The sequence below is a fragment of the Phalacrocorax aristotelis genome, unplaced genomic scaffold (genome assembly GCF_949628215.1).
Source record: "Phalacrocorax aristotelis unplaced genomic scaffold, bGulAri2.1 scaffold_217, whole genome shotgun sequence".
Taxonomy (NCBI): Eukaryota; Metazoa; Chordata; class Aves; order Suliformes; family Phalacrocoracidae; genus Phalacrocorax; species Phalacrocorax aristotelis.
The window spans coordinates 49,739-61,174 of record NW_027441249.1 but is presented as its reverse complement, the minus strand read 5'-3'; the positions used below and the strand labels follow the sequence as shown (position 1 = coordinate 61,174).

Below are 11,436 nucleotides of genomic sequence, written 5' to 3'. Positions count from 1 at the left end.
GGGCAGGCAGGGGTTGTAAAATCAGCGGAGGGTACCGTTCAGAGACCGGACACGTTTGGGCCGAGAGAGGTTGTGGTGTCCTTTCTGCAAAACAGAAGCATCTGCCAGGCAGGGGAGTTCCTGCCTGTGCTTGTGCTGTTGTGTGGATTTTGTAGTCTGTCTTTGTTCCTTACTGTACTCGGGTCTCGATGTGTCTGTTGTTCTCCGTGCTGAGCAGGCACCTAGGTAGCAATATTGAGGGTTTTGCAAGCCCTGGCTCATCGGCATAATGGTAACCGAGAGCTTCCTTTCTCGCATTTTAAGTCTACTGCATAGATTTGTCTTGTGTCTGAAATATTAGACCTTTATAGAAGGTCATCTTTTTGCAGCGGTGATTAAGGCGGCCTCAGTACTGCTGCTGAAGAGCAGTCTGAATACGCAGAGCCCTTTTCTGGGACCTGTTCCCTGCACCTGAACGTTCTGAGGTCTTTAAGAGTGGCTTGTCGCTCGTACATCGTCCTAGTTGTGGGTATATGGTTTTATTGCAGGTGATGATGGTACGTGACTTCTCTGCGGATGCTATAGCTTCTTCCTCGCTGCCGTATAGATCTTCTCGCCCGGTGGCATCTCTGGGCCGGAAGTCCGTCGTCTCGGTGAGAATTTTCTTAGGTGCCTCGATCGCGTCGCTTGTAGTATTTGTGAGCGGTGTCGGTCCGTGCACGTCGATGCCTGTGTCAGAGCTGCTCCACCTGGGGGTGTAGCAATGGTAGAGCGGGGGAAAGAATAGCAATAAGAGTATATGGTTAATGTTAATATGCATAGACTGTTTTGGCAACGCCCGTACAACCCTCGTCGGAGCGAGTGGCCGTTGGCAGCAGGCGAGGATGGTAATTTCCGGGGTGTTTTGTGGGTGCCGAGGGGATGACCGTAGCTGTCTGGGAGAGGCAGCTAGAGTGCTAGCTGAGCAGAGGGCACCTCTCAGCTGTTCAAGCTTGTACGTGCGTGGGGCTTAACATTTGATTGAAGGTATTTCCTTTAATGGCATGCAGTAGTTGGGCTCTAGATGGTATTCCTACGTGGAAGCAAGACCTGTGGAATGGTTAAGCTGTTGCTGTGCGTCCAGGTGACTTGTTCTATCATGCTGTTCTTGCAGAGGATGAAGATGGAGCTGTGCAGGGTGATGGAGCAGAGCTGAGTAGAGCACACTAAGGCAGCGGGTCCGTGTGCAGGATTAAAGGGAAGATGCGACTGAAGGCTATTTGAGGAGCATTTCAGGTGAGCTGGGTCGCAGTGAGGGGGCGCATGGGGCTGGTGACTTTGTTCTCTTTGCTCTCAGGAGCACAGCGCTATCCCTAGGGGCTGGCAAGGTTCTAATTGTGGGGCCGGCGCCCATCGGGTGCTGCTTTTTGCGTTACAGTTTAAAGCGTGGATCGCTCTGATGTTTGAGGAGTTTCTGGGCAGTTGTCGTCTGCGGCGTCGTTCCCAGATGCGTGAACAGCTCTGCTCTGTCGCTGTCTGTTTTCAGGGAGCGTGATTTCTTCCCTGCATCCTTACATTCTTAGGTCTTGTAGCTGGGCTTCTTGTGCCTCCTCCCTCTCAGTTTTGAGAGGAACTTCTTGTCACGGGCCCTGACGCTCTTCTAATCATTTTGGATCTCGTTAGGGCCTCCTTGCATCACTGTCAGGGTTCTGCAGGTCTTGTTGCTGGACGAGCTCTTCCGTCCAGTTGTCTCTGTGTTTGCCAAGAGCGTTCTCTCGTCTTGGAGGCGCGCAGTTTGTAGTGTTTCTCATAGCGTTGGTGTGTGCGTTTTGCGAGTTTGGCTCGGAGCCGCCTTGCTGGCCGTGTAGAGTCAGGTAGGTGGCACAGCGATGAGAGCTTAGGGTTCATCTGTTGCTATGCTAAGGCTGTTGGGGGAAAGGTGGTACCGTCATCTCGGATGGAGTGGCCCTCCTCAGCAGGCAAGGACCGTAATCACCGTGACGTTTTGTGGGCTCGGAGGCCGTGACCGTGGCTATCTGGGAGAGGCAGCTAGAGTTCAGCTGAGCAGATTACCTCTGCAGGGTGTTCAAGCTTGTACGTGCGTAGGGCTTCATGTTTGATGTCATATGTTTGTTTTTAATGGCAGGTTATAGTCGGTGTTCAGGAACAGTTAAGGTACTGCTGTGCAACCAGGCGACTTGTTTCGTATTGGTTTTGGAGATGCCGAGGGACGAGTCGTGCAGGGCGACGGAGGGGAACTGAGGGGACCGATGTAAGCGGGTGAGTTGGTGCGTGGTGTATATAGAGGGAAGATGTGACCGATGCCTCTATGACTCCATTGCTCCTTGCGTTTGTCTTTTGTTTTGGTTTTGAAGTAGCGTAGCAATGAGCAAAGGAGGCAAGTCGAGCAAGGCAAGTGGTGATTGGTGGGCTGAAGTAGCAGCTCTTTTCTGAGGTGTTGTGTTGCTGGTGAAGTTATAAGCAACGCGTGTCGTTTGGGTGTTACGGACGGCGGGCGAGGTGCCATGTTCAGCTGCAAGTGACGTAGGCCGGGTGGGAGGCTGTCGAGGGAAAGGGGTGCGAGACGGGGATCGGTGCGGGCAGGCTGTGGCATCGGGCAGCATCTCAGGAGGTGCCTTTTCGCTTGGCTTTTTGCAGGTGCCGCTGGCAGGCTCGGAGTGCTGCTGCCGCACGCCTATGAGAGGTCTGAGAAGGTGGGGCAGCGGCCAGCATCTAAGACCAGAGAATGCTGTGGTCCGTCGTCGAGCTCTTCAGTTTTGTAGGTAACACGTGGGCCGTCTTTGGAACGGCGTATGAGCATTAGAAGTGAGCTGGGTAGTAATGAGGAAGTCACGGGGCGGTGATTTCTCACGAGCGTAACGGTAGTTTACTGAGTGTTGATACGTTTGGTGCCACAAGCGATGACGGAAGCGGGGTGTGATGCTGGAATCTGTGCAGAGCAGGTGAGCCGATGGGCATGTTCGTTTTGATGAGGGGGGTGCTCTGGAAGAGATCTGTGTTGACCTGTGTGATACTTATTGCTGGCTCTGGGTTTTTTTCTTATGATGAAGAGGCACCTGGCCACTGCAAGAATATCCTGGTTAGCTGGTGTGTTTCTTGTTGTGAAAGGATGCATAATCTGACCCATCTGAAAGCCCCACGGTGTGACTTTGGTTAGAAAGAGATTTTGAAGAATTGAGATATTTCTTATTCAGTGAGGTTGCATTCTATGAACTTGCCATCAGAGTGCATCTTAGAGACGATGTCTTTGTCAGTAGAACTCATCAGCACAAGACTTGCAAAGTATTGCTTTTTTTTAAAGATAAAAAAATCCATGGTCCTTGCGGAGATCCAAGCACAGCACATACTCCAAAGGTTGATGGCATTGGTAGTGCTTGGGTTCTCAGTTGTAACAGTCGAGATACCATAAAATACGGTTCCCCTGCATGCTTCGGTACAGCCAAACGCATTAGCAGGTCTGCCGGTCCTTCTTGGTAGCCCCGTGTATTGCAACACAGGGGATTTGATTTGTGTGGTTTTTTGTTGTGGTATTTTTTTCCCCCCCAAAAAAGTAAAACTGTATCGGGGATCTCTTCACTCACCGATTCTTCTGTCATAAATGAAAGTTTAAAAAAAAGCTAACATCGTCTGATTTACGATGTGACTTGCGCTCTTTCAGCTGTAACTGCCAAGCAGATGTAGGGTACGATTTGTTAGGTGTACTTAAGCAGGTAGGTATTTGTTGTAAATATTTAATGAGGGGCGACTGAATGTTGTGGGGGGGTGTTTCCTGCCGGTATTTTGAGGGAGCGCTCTTAAGTATTTTATTTCAGTCTCGCTTTCGACGCGCGTTTCCCTGGCAGTTCAGCAGCATCTCTTGGGCGGGGCAGCTGGGCGGACGTCCCTCCCGACTCCGTAACGCGCCAAAACTCCCCAGTCACGTTGCTGCTGTGTATTTTGGAGATAGATAATGGAATGACGCGCGTGAACGGCTGTGCGAGTTGAATGAACGCAGAAGGAAAATGGAAAGCTTTTAGAGCCTAGACGCTCATATTGGATGTGCGTAAACACGCGCCCGCCTTCTCAGCACAAAGTGAATTACTGAGATTTATTCTTAATTTTTTACGTTACTCTTTCAAGTTTGACACGCTTCACTTCAGGCTTCGTGGAGCCAGGCAGCAAGACGTGCGGCGGCAGGGCGAGGGCTGTAGCTGCTGCGGTGGGTCTGTAAGCGGAGGTTCCGGTTCCGGTACAACTTTGCCCCGCAGCCTCACGGGGTTATCTCCCCGCAGCGGTGCCGTAAGGAAGGGATGAGACGTTTTCCAGCACCAGCCAGAGCGTTCAGTGTTACGCGAAGGATCTGTTCAAAATGGTATCGGTTAGTCTTAATACCGTTTTCAAGCGTTCCAATCACTCTAGCTTTTAAAGGATGTGTTGTGTTTTGACATGACCCGTGTGCCTGGAATCTTCCTGCGGCTCAATTTCCTTCCTACCCCTTATGCTGACTGAGCTCCTCCATTTTCTTCTGTGCTATTTTATTAACGTGCTGAAATATAGTTTGGGATTTCTGTTTTTCAGATGTCGTCTAAGTGTCTCGTGATGCTCAAGAGATGCCTGCCGGTCGTTAAGCGTGGTGAAGGTAAGGGGCCATCCCTCGGCCTGGAGGCTCCTGGCTCTGTCTCCAGCGGGTGCCCCGCAGGTGCGGCCGCGAGGGCTGCCCGGTGGGGAGAGTCGGGGCCCCCAGGGACCGGGGCTGTTTGTCACCCCGGGGAGCCCGTCCCAGTGCGGGAACATGTCCGAGCGGAGCCCGAGAGAGACGTGACACCGTCCTCTGGCACGCTCCTGCTCTGCCGTGGGGCAGCCGCCAGCCTGCGGACAGGGGCTGGGGGGGCTGCAGCTGTTTGGGGGGCTGCCCCACCTTTTAGATTTTAGCAGAGCTCCCCCTTTTCTGGGGGGTGTGGGAGGGGTGTGCGTGTACCTTTGTAAATGGCACTATTAAAGTAATGAGCTGCAGGTTGGAGCAGATTCCCTTGTTTAGTGCCCTTCTTGGGGGTGAATAAAATAGGGGGAGTCCTGGGGGGGGTGTGATGATGTCATGTGGGGTGCCCCGGTGTCACTGGGGGAGCTGATAATGCGACAGAGGAACAGGTGAGTGGGGGCGTCATGTAGGGGTTCCCCCCCAAAAAGGGGGGTTACAGCCCCAAAATGCCTGAAAATTCAGGGGGGCTATTACAAAAACCTCTTATATATATTGACATGTGTAATATTAATTTATAGATGTATAAAGGGATTTTGAAATAAGAACTTCTCTCTCCTATATTATATAACGGATTTCAGGATACAAAAATTCTGCATCGAGATACAGGGTTTTAAAACACAAAAGTAACTCGACCGTCTACATATCTAGATCAAAAAATAAAGGAGTTTAAAGTGAAAAGGATAGATGAAGGAATTCAAAGCAGAAGAAAGTCTGACTAGAGCGAGCATCTACGCTTAGTGTGTGTTACATAGTCTAAGTAGATTTGTAATCTAAATAGAGGTTATATAGAGTGAAATAAGCCGAGGTATAACTGTAAGTAGATGTCTAAATAGAGAAGTCGAAAAAGATTGAAGTGTCAAAGGGTAAGTAAGCAGATAGCTAGCCTAAATAGCTGTTTTATGTACGTGTTAATATGGAAGTCTAAACAGGTATGTGTAAAGAGATATTCTGTGTAAGTGTAAATAGCCTAAATAGGTGTAAGTGTAAATATAGTAGCTAAGTCTAAACAGGTGTTGTATGTAAATGTAAAACAGATAGTATATATAAAATATAGATGTACTCCGTAAGGATGTGTAAGTAGACACATAGTGCAAATGCCTATGCTATGTAAGGTTTTAAAATGCAAAGAAACCATGTTGATAGAGATGTTTATAGAGAAGATTTAAAAATTAGACACACACCCCACCCCCCAATCAACTGAAGGCACAAAAGCGCTTTCAAATGCTGCCCCTTCCCCGTTCTCCTTCTCCCATCCCGATTTGGGGCCGATTCCCCCAAATGGGGACTTTCCCCTCTGGGGCTGCGTAGGCAGCCTGGGAGCTGCTGCCAGGGCAGACACACACTCCAAAGCCCCTGAGTCTGGGTCTGCAATGGGGGGTGAAAAACCCCAAACAGGTTTGGGGGAAAGAAAACAATTCGGGGCTCTTGGGAAAGCCCACTCCTGCTGGGTTTGTGCAGTTGGAAAGGAGGGGGGTAAAAAAAGCGGGGGTGGGGGGGCGGAACCCTGCTAACCATTCTCATGCACAAAAGCAAAAAAATCACCAATTTCAATGTTGTGGAAAGGGTGAAAAAAACCCGGAAGTGAACCGTTTGGAAAAGCAATCCCAACTTTTACCTTATGGAAAAGCAAAAAAAAAAACCCCAAACGGACAAAACCAAAGTAACCCGAACAACAACAAAAAAAGCCAAACCATCCAACCAGAAATCACCAAAACTAAATAAACCCACCGAAAACCCTAAACTGGGGAAAATTTGGGGTGAAACACCGGCAGTTTGAGGGGCATTGCTGGGGCTTATCTGGAATGGATTCTCCGGAGTGGGTCAGTTATCTGGAGCGGATCATCTGCTGCAGGTTAGCCCAGGTGAGTTGCCCGTTGTGGATTATCCTGGGGGGACCCCCTGGTGTCAGTCATCCCCATGCATGTTCCCCGTGGCGTGTCTGCCCAGACATGCCCCTGTCCAGCAGTGTCCGCGTCCTCCCCCCGCCCTCCCTCTGCGTGTGTCTGTGCCCTCCCAAACGCTTTCCCCTGAAATGGCCCCCCCGCATGACTTTTTTTTCCCCGGTGACGTCCTCCCTCTCCCTGGCCTCCTGTTCTGTGCTCGCTGAAGCCTTGTGCTTACGCAGGATGAGCAGAGCAGGGTCCTGGCAGTGCAGAGGCGAGGCGAGGCGCTGCCAAGCCAACGAAGCCCAAGGCTCAGCAGTGCACAGCTCCTTTGCAGGTCAGCCACTGGCACCTGGTCTGCCTGGCTGCCCTGTGCCCTGACAGCACAGCTGCCCCCCTCACCCCAGGCAGCCTGCCTTCGGAAGGGCAGCTGTGTTCCCCTGATTGATTTTCTTCTTTAACCCTCTAGGAGCTGTTGACTTGCTGCTCTCCCTGTCACAGCCCTGATGCCGCAGGCCTACAGCAACTGATGGGGCTCACTCCGGGGGGGTGGGGGGTGGGAAAGGGGACCTTTCTCCCCAGGTCGTTTGTGCTGCTTCTCCTCCCTAGGGCGTGGGGTGGGGGTGAGTGGGGCAGGAGGGAGGACGGTAACGGCCACCTGATTTTTAAAGCAGTCGAGACAGAAGGACTAAAATGCTCGAGGCACTTTGGTGGTGGGCGGTGCGGAGGCAACGACTGACACTGCTGGGGCTGTGGGAGTGGGGAAGGTGCAGAGAAACATGAGCTCTGCGCACGCAGTAACAGTTCCGTTATCCCGGCGAACGTGACCCAGAGCCGGCGCGGGTCTTGCCCCAGAGAAGAGTCACGGAGATCGTGCCGCTGCCGCCGTGCTGTGCTACGGCAGCCGGCAATCGCGCATGCGGAGTGGCGATGGTCGACCCTGCTGACACCGTGCGGCCAAAGTGCGGTACTGCACCCGGAACAGACGCATGCGCAGTGGCGACGATGTGTCACTGCTCGCTGCTGCCACCGAGCGACCGAACCGCGGAACAGCGGGGGCCAGCTGCGCTACCCTGCTCGCGGCAGTCACCGAGCGCTCAAAACCGGGTACTGCAGACGGGCAGCCGCCCGTTCCCGACGGTGACGTTTTTTCGCTGGTCGCTGCTGCCACCGTGCAAGCAGATGCCGGTACTGCAGCCAGGCAGTTCCGTATGCACAGTGGCGCTTTACTTTCTGCCCCTGCTTCCACCGACCGCCCAAACGCTCGCAGTGCAGGTGGGCAGCCGCGCAGGCGCAGTGCCGCCTTTTCTGCTCTCTGCTGCCACCGTGCGATCAAACCGCGGTACTGCATGTGGGCGGCCGCGCATGCGCAATGGCGTATCTCTCTGCTCTCTGCTGCCACCGTGCGATCAGACCGCGGTACTGCAGGTGGGCAGCCGCGCATGCGCAGTGGCGCGTCTTTCTGCTCTCTGCTGCCACCGTGCGATCTGACCGCGGTACTGCAGGTGGGCAGCCGCGCTTGCGCAGTGGCGTATCTTTCTGCTCTCTGCTGCCACCGTGCGATCAGACCGCGGTACTGCAGGTGGGCGGCCGCGCATGCGCAGTGGCGTCTCTTTCTGCTCTCTGCTGCCACCGTGCGATCAAACAGCGGCACTGCAGGTGGGCAGCCGCGCATGCGCAGTGGCGTCTCTTTCTGCTCTCTGCTGCCACCGTGCGACCAAACAGCGGTACTGCAGGTGGGCGGCCGCGCATGCGCAGTGGCGTCTCTTTCTGCTCTCTGCTGCCACCGTGCGATCAGACCGCGGTACTGCAGGTGGGTAGCCGCGCATGCGCAGTGGCGTCTCTTTCTGCTCTCTGCTGCCACCGTGCGACCAAACAGCGGTACTGCAGGTGGGCAGCCGCGCATGCTCAGTGGCGTCTCTTTCTGCTCTCTGCTGCCACCGTGCGACCAAACAGCGATACTGCAGGTGGGCAGCCGCGCATGCGCAGTGGCGCTTCTTTCTGCTCTCTGCTGCCACCGTGCGATCAGACCGCGGTACTGCAGGTGGGCAGCCGCGCATGCGCAGTGGCGTCTCTTTCTGCTCTCTGCTGCCACCGTGCGATCTGACCGCGGTACTGCAGGTGGGCAGCCGCGCATGCGCAGTGGCGCGTCTTTCTGCTCTCTGCTGCCACCGTGCGATCTGACCGCGGTACTGCAGGTGGGCAGCCGCGCTTGCGCAGTGGCGTATCTTTCTGCTCTCTGCTGCCACCGTGCGATCAGACCGCGGTACTGCAGGTGGGCGGCCGCGCATGCGCAGTGGCGTCTCTTTCTGCTCTCTGCTGCCACCGTGCGATCAAACAGCGGCACTGCAGGTGGGCAGCCGCGCATGCGCAGTGGCGTCTCTTTCTGCTCTCTGCTGCCACCGTGCGACCAAACAGCGGTACTGCAGGTGGGCGGCCGCGCATGCGCAGTGGCGTCTCTTTCTGCTCTCTGCTGCCACCGTGCGATCAGACCGCGGTACTGCAGGTGGGTAGCCGCGCATGCGCAGTGGCGTCTCTTTCTGCTCTCTGCTGCCACCGTGCGATCAGACCGCGGTACTGCAGGTGGGCGGCCGCGCATGCGCAGTGGCGTCTCTTTCTGCTCTCTGCTGCCACCGTGCGACCAAACAGCGATACTGCAGGTGGGCAGCCGCGCATGCGCAGTGGCGCTTCTTTCTGCTCTCTGCTGCCACCGTGCGATCAGACCGCGGTACTGCAGGTGGGCAGCCGCGCATGCGCAGTGGCGTCTCTTTCTGCTCTCTGCTGCCACCGTGCGATCTGACCGCGGTACTGCAGGTGGGCAGCCGCGCATGCGCAGTGGCGCGTCTTTCTGCTCTCTGCTGCCACCGTGCGATCTGACCGCGGTACTGCAGGTGGGCAGCCGCGCTTGCGCAGTGGCGTATCTTTCTGCTCTCTGCTGCCACCGTGCGATCAGACCGCGGTACTGCAGGTGGGCGGCCGCGCATGCGCAGTGGCGTCTCTTTCTGCTCTCTGCTGCCACCGTGCGATCAAACAGCGGCACTGCAGGTGGGCAGCCGCGCATGCGCAGTGGCGTCTCTTTCTGCTCTCTGCTGCCACCGTGCGACCAAACAGCGGTACTGCAGGTGGGCGGCCGCGCATGCGCAGTGGCGTCTCTTTCTGCTCTCTGCTGCCACCGTGCGATCAGACCGCGGTACTGCAGGTGGGTAGCCGCGCATGCGCAGTGGCGTCTCTTTCTGCTCTCTGCTGCCACCGTGCGATCAGACCGCGGTACTGCAGGTGGGCGGCCGCGCATGCGCAGTGGCGTCTCTTTCTGCTCTCTGCTGCCACCGTGCGATCAAACAGCGGTACTGCAGGTGGGCAGCCGCGCATGCGCAGTGGCGTCTCTTTCTGCTCTCTGCTGCCACCGTGCGATCAGACCGCGGTACTGCAGGTGGGGAGCCGCGCATGCGCAGTGGCGTCTCTTTCTGCTCTCTGCTGCCACCGTGCGATCAGACCGCGGTACTGCAGGTGGGTAGCCGCGCATGCGCAGTGGCGCGTCTTTCTGCTCTCTGCTGCCACCGTGCGACCAAACAGCGGTACTGCAGGTGGGCAGCCGCGCATGCGCAGTGGCGTCTCTTTATGCTCTCTGCTGCCACCGTGCGATCAGACCGCGGTACTGCAGGTGGGCGGCCGCGCATGCGCAGTGGCGTCTCTTTCTGCTCTCTGCTGCCACCGTGCGATCAAACAGCGGCACTGCAGGTGGGCAGCCGCGCATGCGCAGTGGCCACCTTTCGTTTTCTGCTCGCTGCTTCCACCAAGCGACCGAACCCCGGGACTGCAGGCGGGAGCTGCGCTACCCTGGTAGAGATTTCCACCCGCCCCTTACCCGATCGCGGCAGTCACCGGTCGATCAAAACCGGGTACTGCAGACGGGAAGCTGCCCGTTCCCGAGGGTGAAGTTTTCCTCTGGTCGCTGCTGCCACCGTGCAAGCAGATGCCGGTACTGCAGCCAGGCAGTTCCGTATGCGCGGTGGCGCTTTATTTTCTGCCCCCTACTTCCACCGAGTGCCCAAGCCCTCGTAGTGCATGTGGGCAGCCGCGCATGCGCAGTGGCGACCTTTTCTGCTCTCTGCTGCCACCGTGCGACCAAACTGCGGTACTGCAGCCAGCAGCCGTGCACGGGCTGTAGCGACATTTTGCCGCGCTCACTTCTCCACGCCACTTAGTGACCCCCCCACGCTACGTGGTGACGTCACCGTGGGGGGCCGGAACCGTGTAGGCACAGCCCCTAGCGACAGGTGTTGACCCCTTGCGATAGCCCGTTGAGGGTGGTCCTGATACCCCTCGCCACGCTCTTAGCAACGGGCCCTGCCCCCGGCGATGGGCAGGCGGGCCGTCTGATGTCTGACCCACCTGGCCCCACCCACCCACTTTGGTGCTGTGCGGTGCACTTTGCTCTCTGCTGCCACCCTGCGAGCCTTCATCCCTCGGGGGGGCTCGGCCCGCCCCTTTTGCGGGGCGCTGTGGGAAGGGCGGGGGCGGGGCCCGGGGGTCGAAGAGCCCCAGCCGGGGCTCGGGCAGCTCTTGCTGCCCCTGGGCTTCTCTGCCGTCGGTGCTCCCGTGTTCCCTCGGGCGGTCGCAGCTTTGGGGCTGTCTCAGCCCCCCGGGCAGGCGTGCTCTGGCGTTTAGAGAAGCGGAGGCGTTGCCTGAGGTAAGGATTCCAGAGCTTGGCACTCTTTGGCAGCATCTGTACTAGAAAGGTCCCTTGTGGCCTGCTTTGCTTTTTTTCTCCCGGGATGTTGTTTTGGGCGCTGAGGGGGCGGTGAGACGGTTTAGTGGTATGGTGTTCTGTTTGGG

The 11,436-nt window shown here is 56.3% G+C and overlaps 2 long non-coding RNA genes across 2 annotated transcripts; one reads left to right on the top strand and one right to left on the bottom strand.

Annotated features, from left to right (window-relative positions):
• The first annotated feature begins 498 nt into the window (after positions 1-498).
• On the top strand, positions 499-5,107 carry LOC142051180 (uncharacterized). Its single transcript, XR_012658343.1, has 3 exons — positions 499-1,254; positions 2,617-4,336; positions 4,537-5,107. It is a non-coding gene; the product is annotated as an uncharacterized LOC142051180 (long non-coding RNA).
• Positions 4,250-10,639, bottom strand: LOC142051179 (uncharacterized). Its single transcript, XR_012658342.1, has 3 exons — positions 10,466-10,639; positions 6,446-6,603; positions 4,250-4,318 (listed from the first exon to the last, which is right to left on the bottom strand). It is a non-coding gene; the product is annotated as an uncharacterized LOC142051179 (long non-coding RNA).
• Positions 10,640-11,436: the final 797 nt, after the last annotated feature.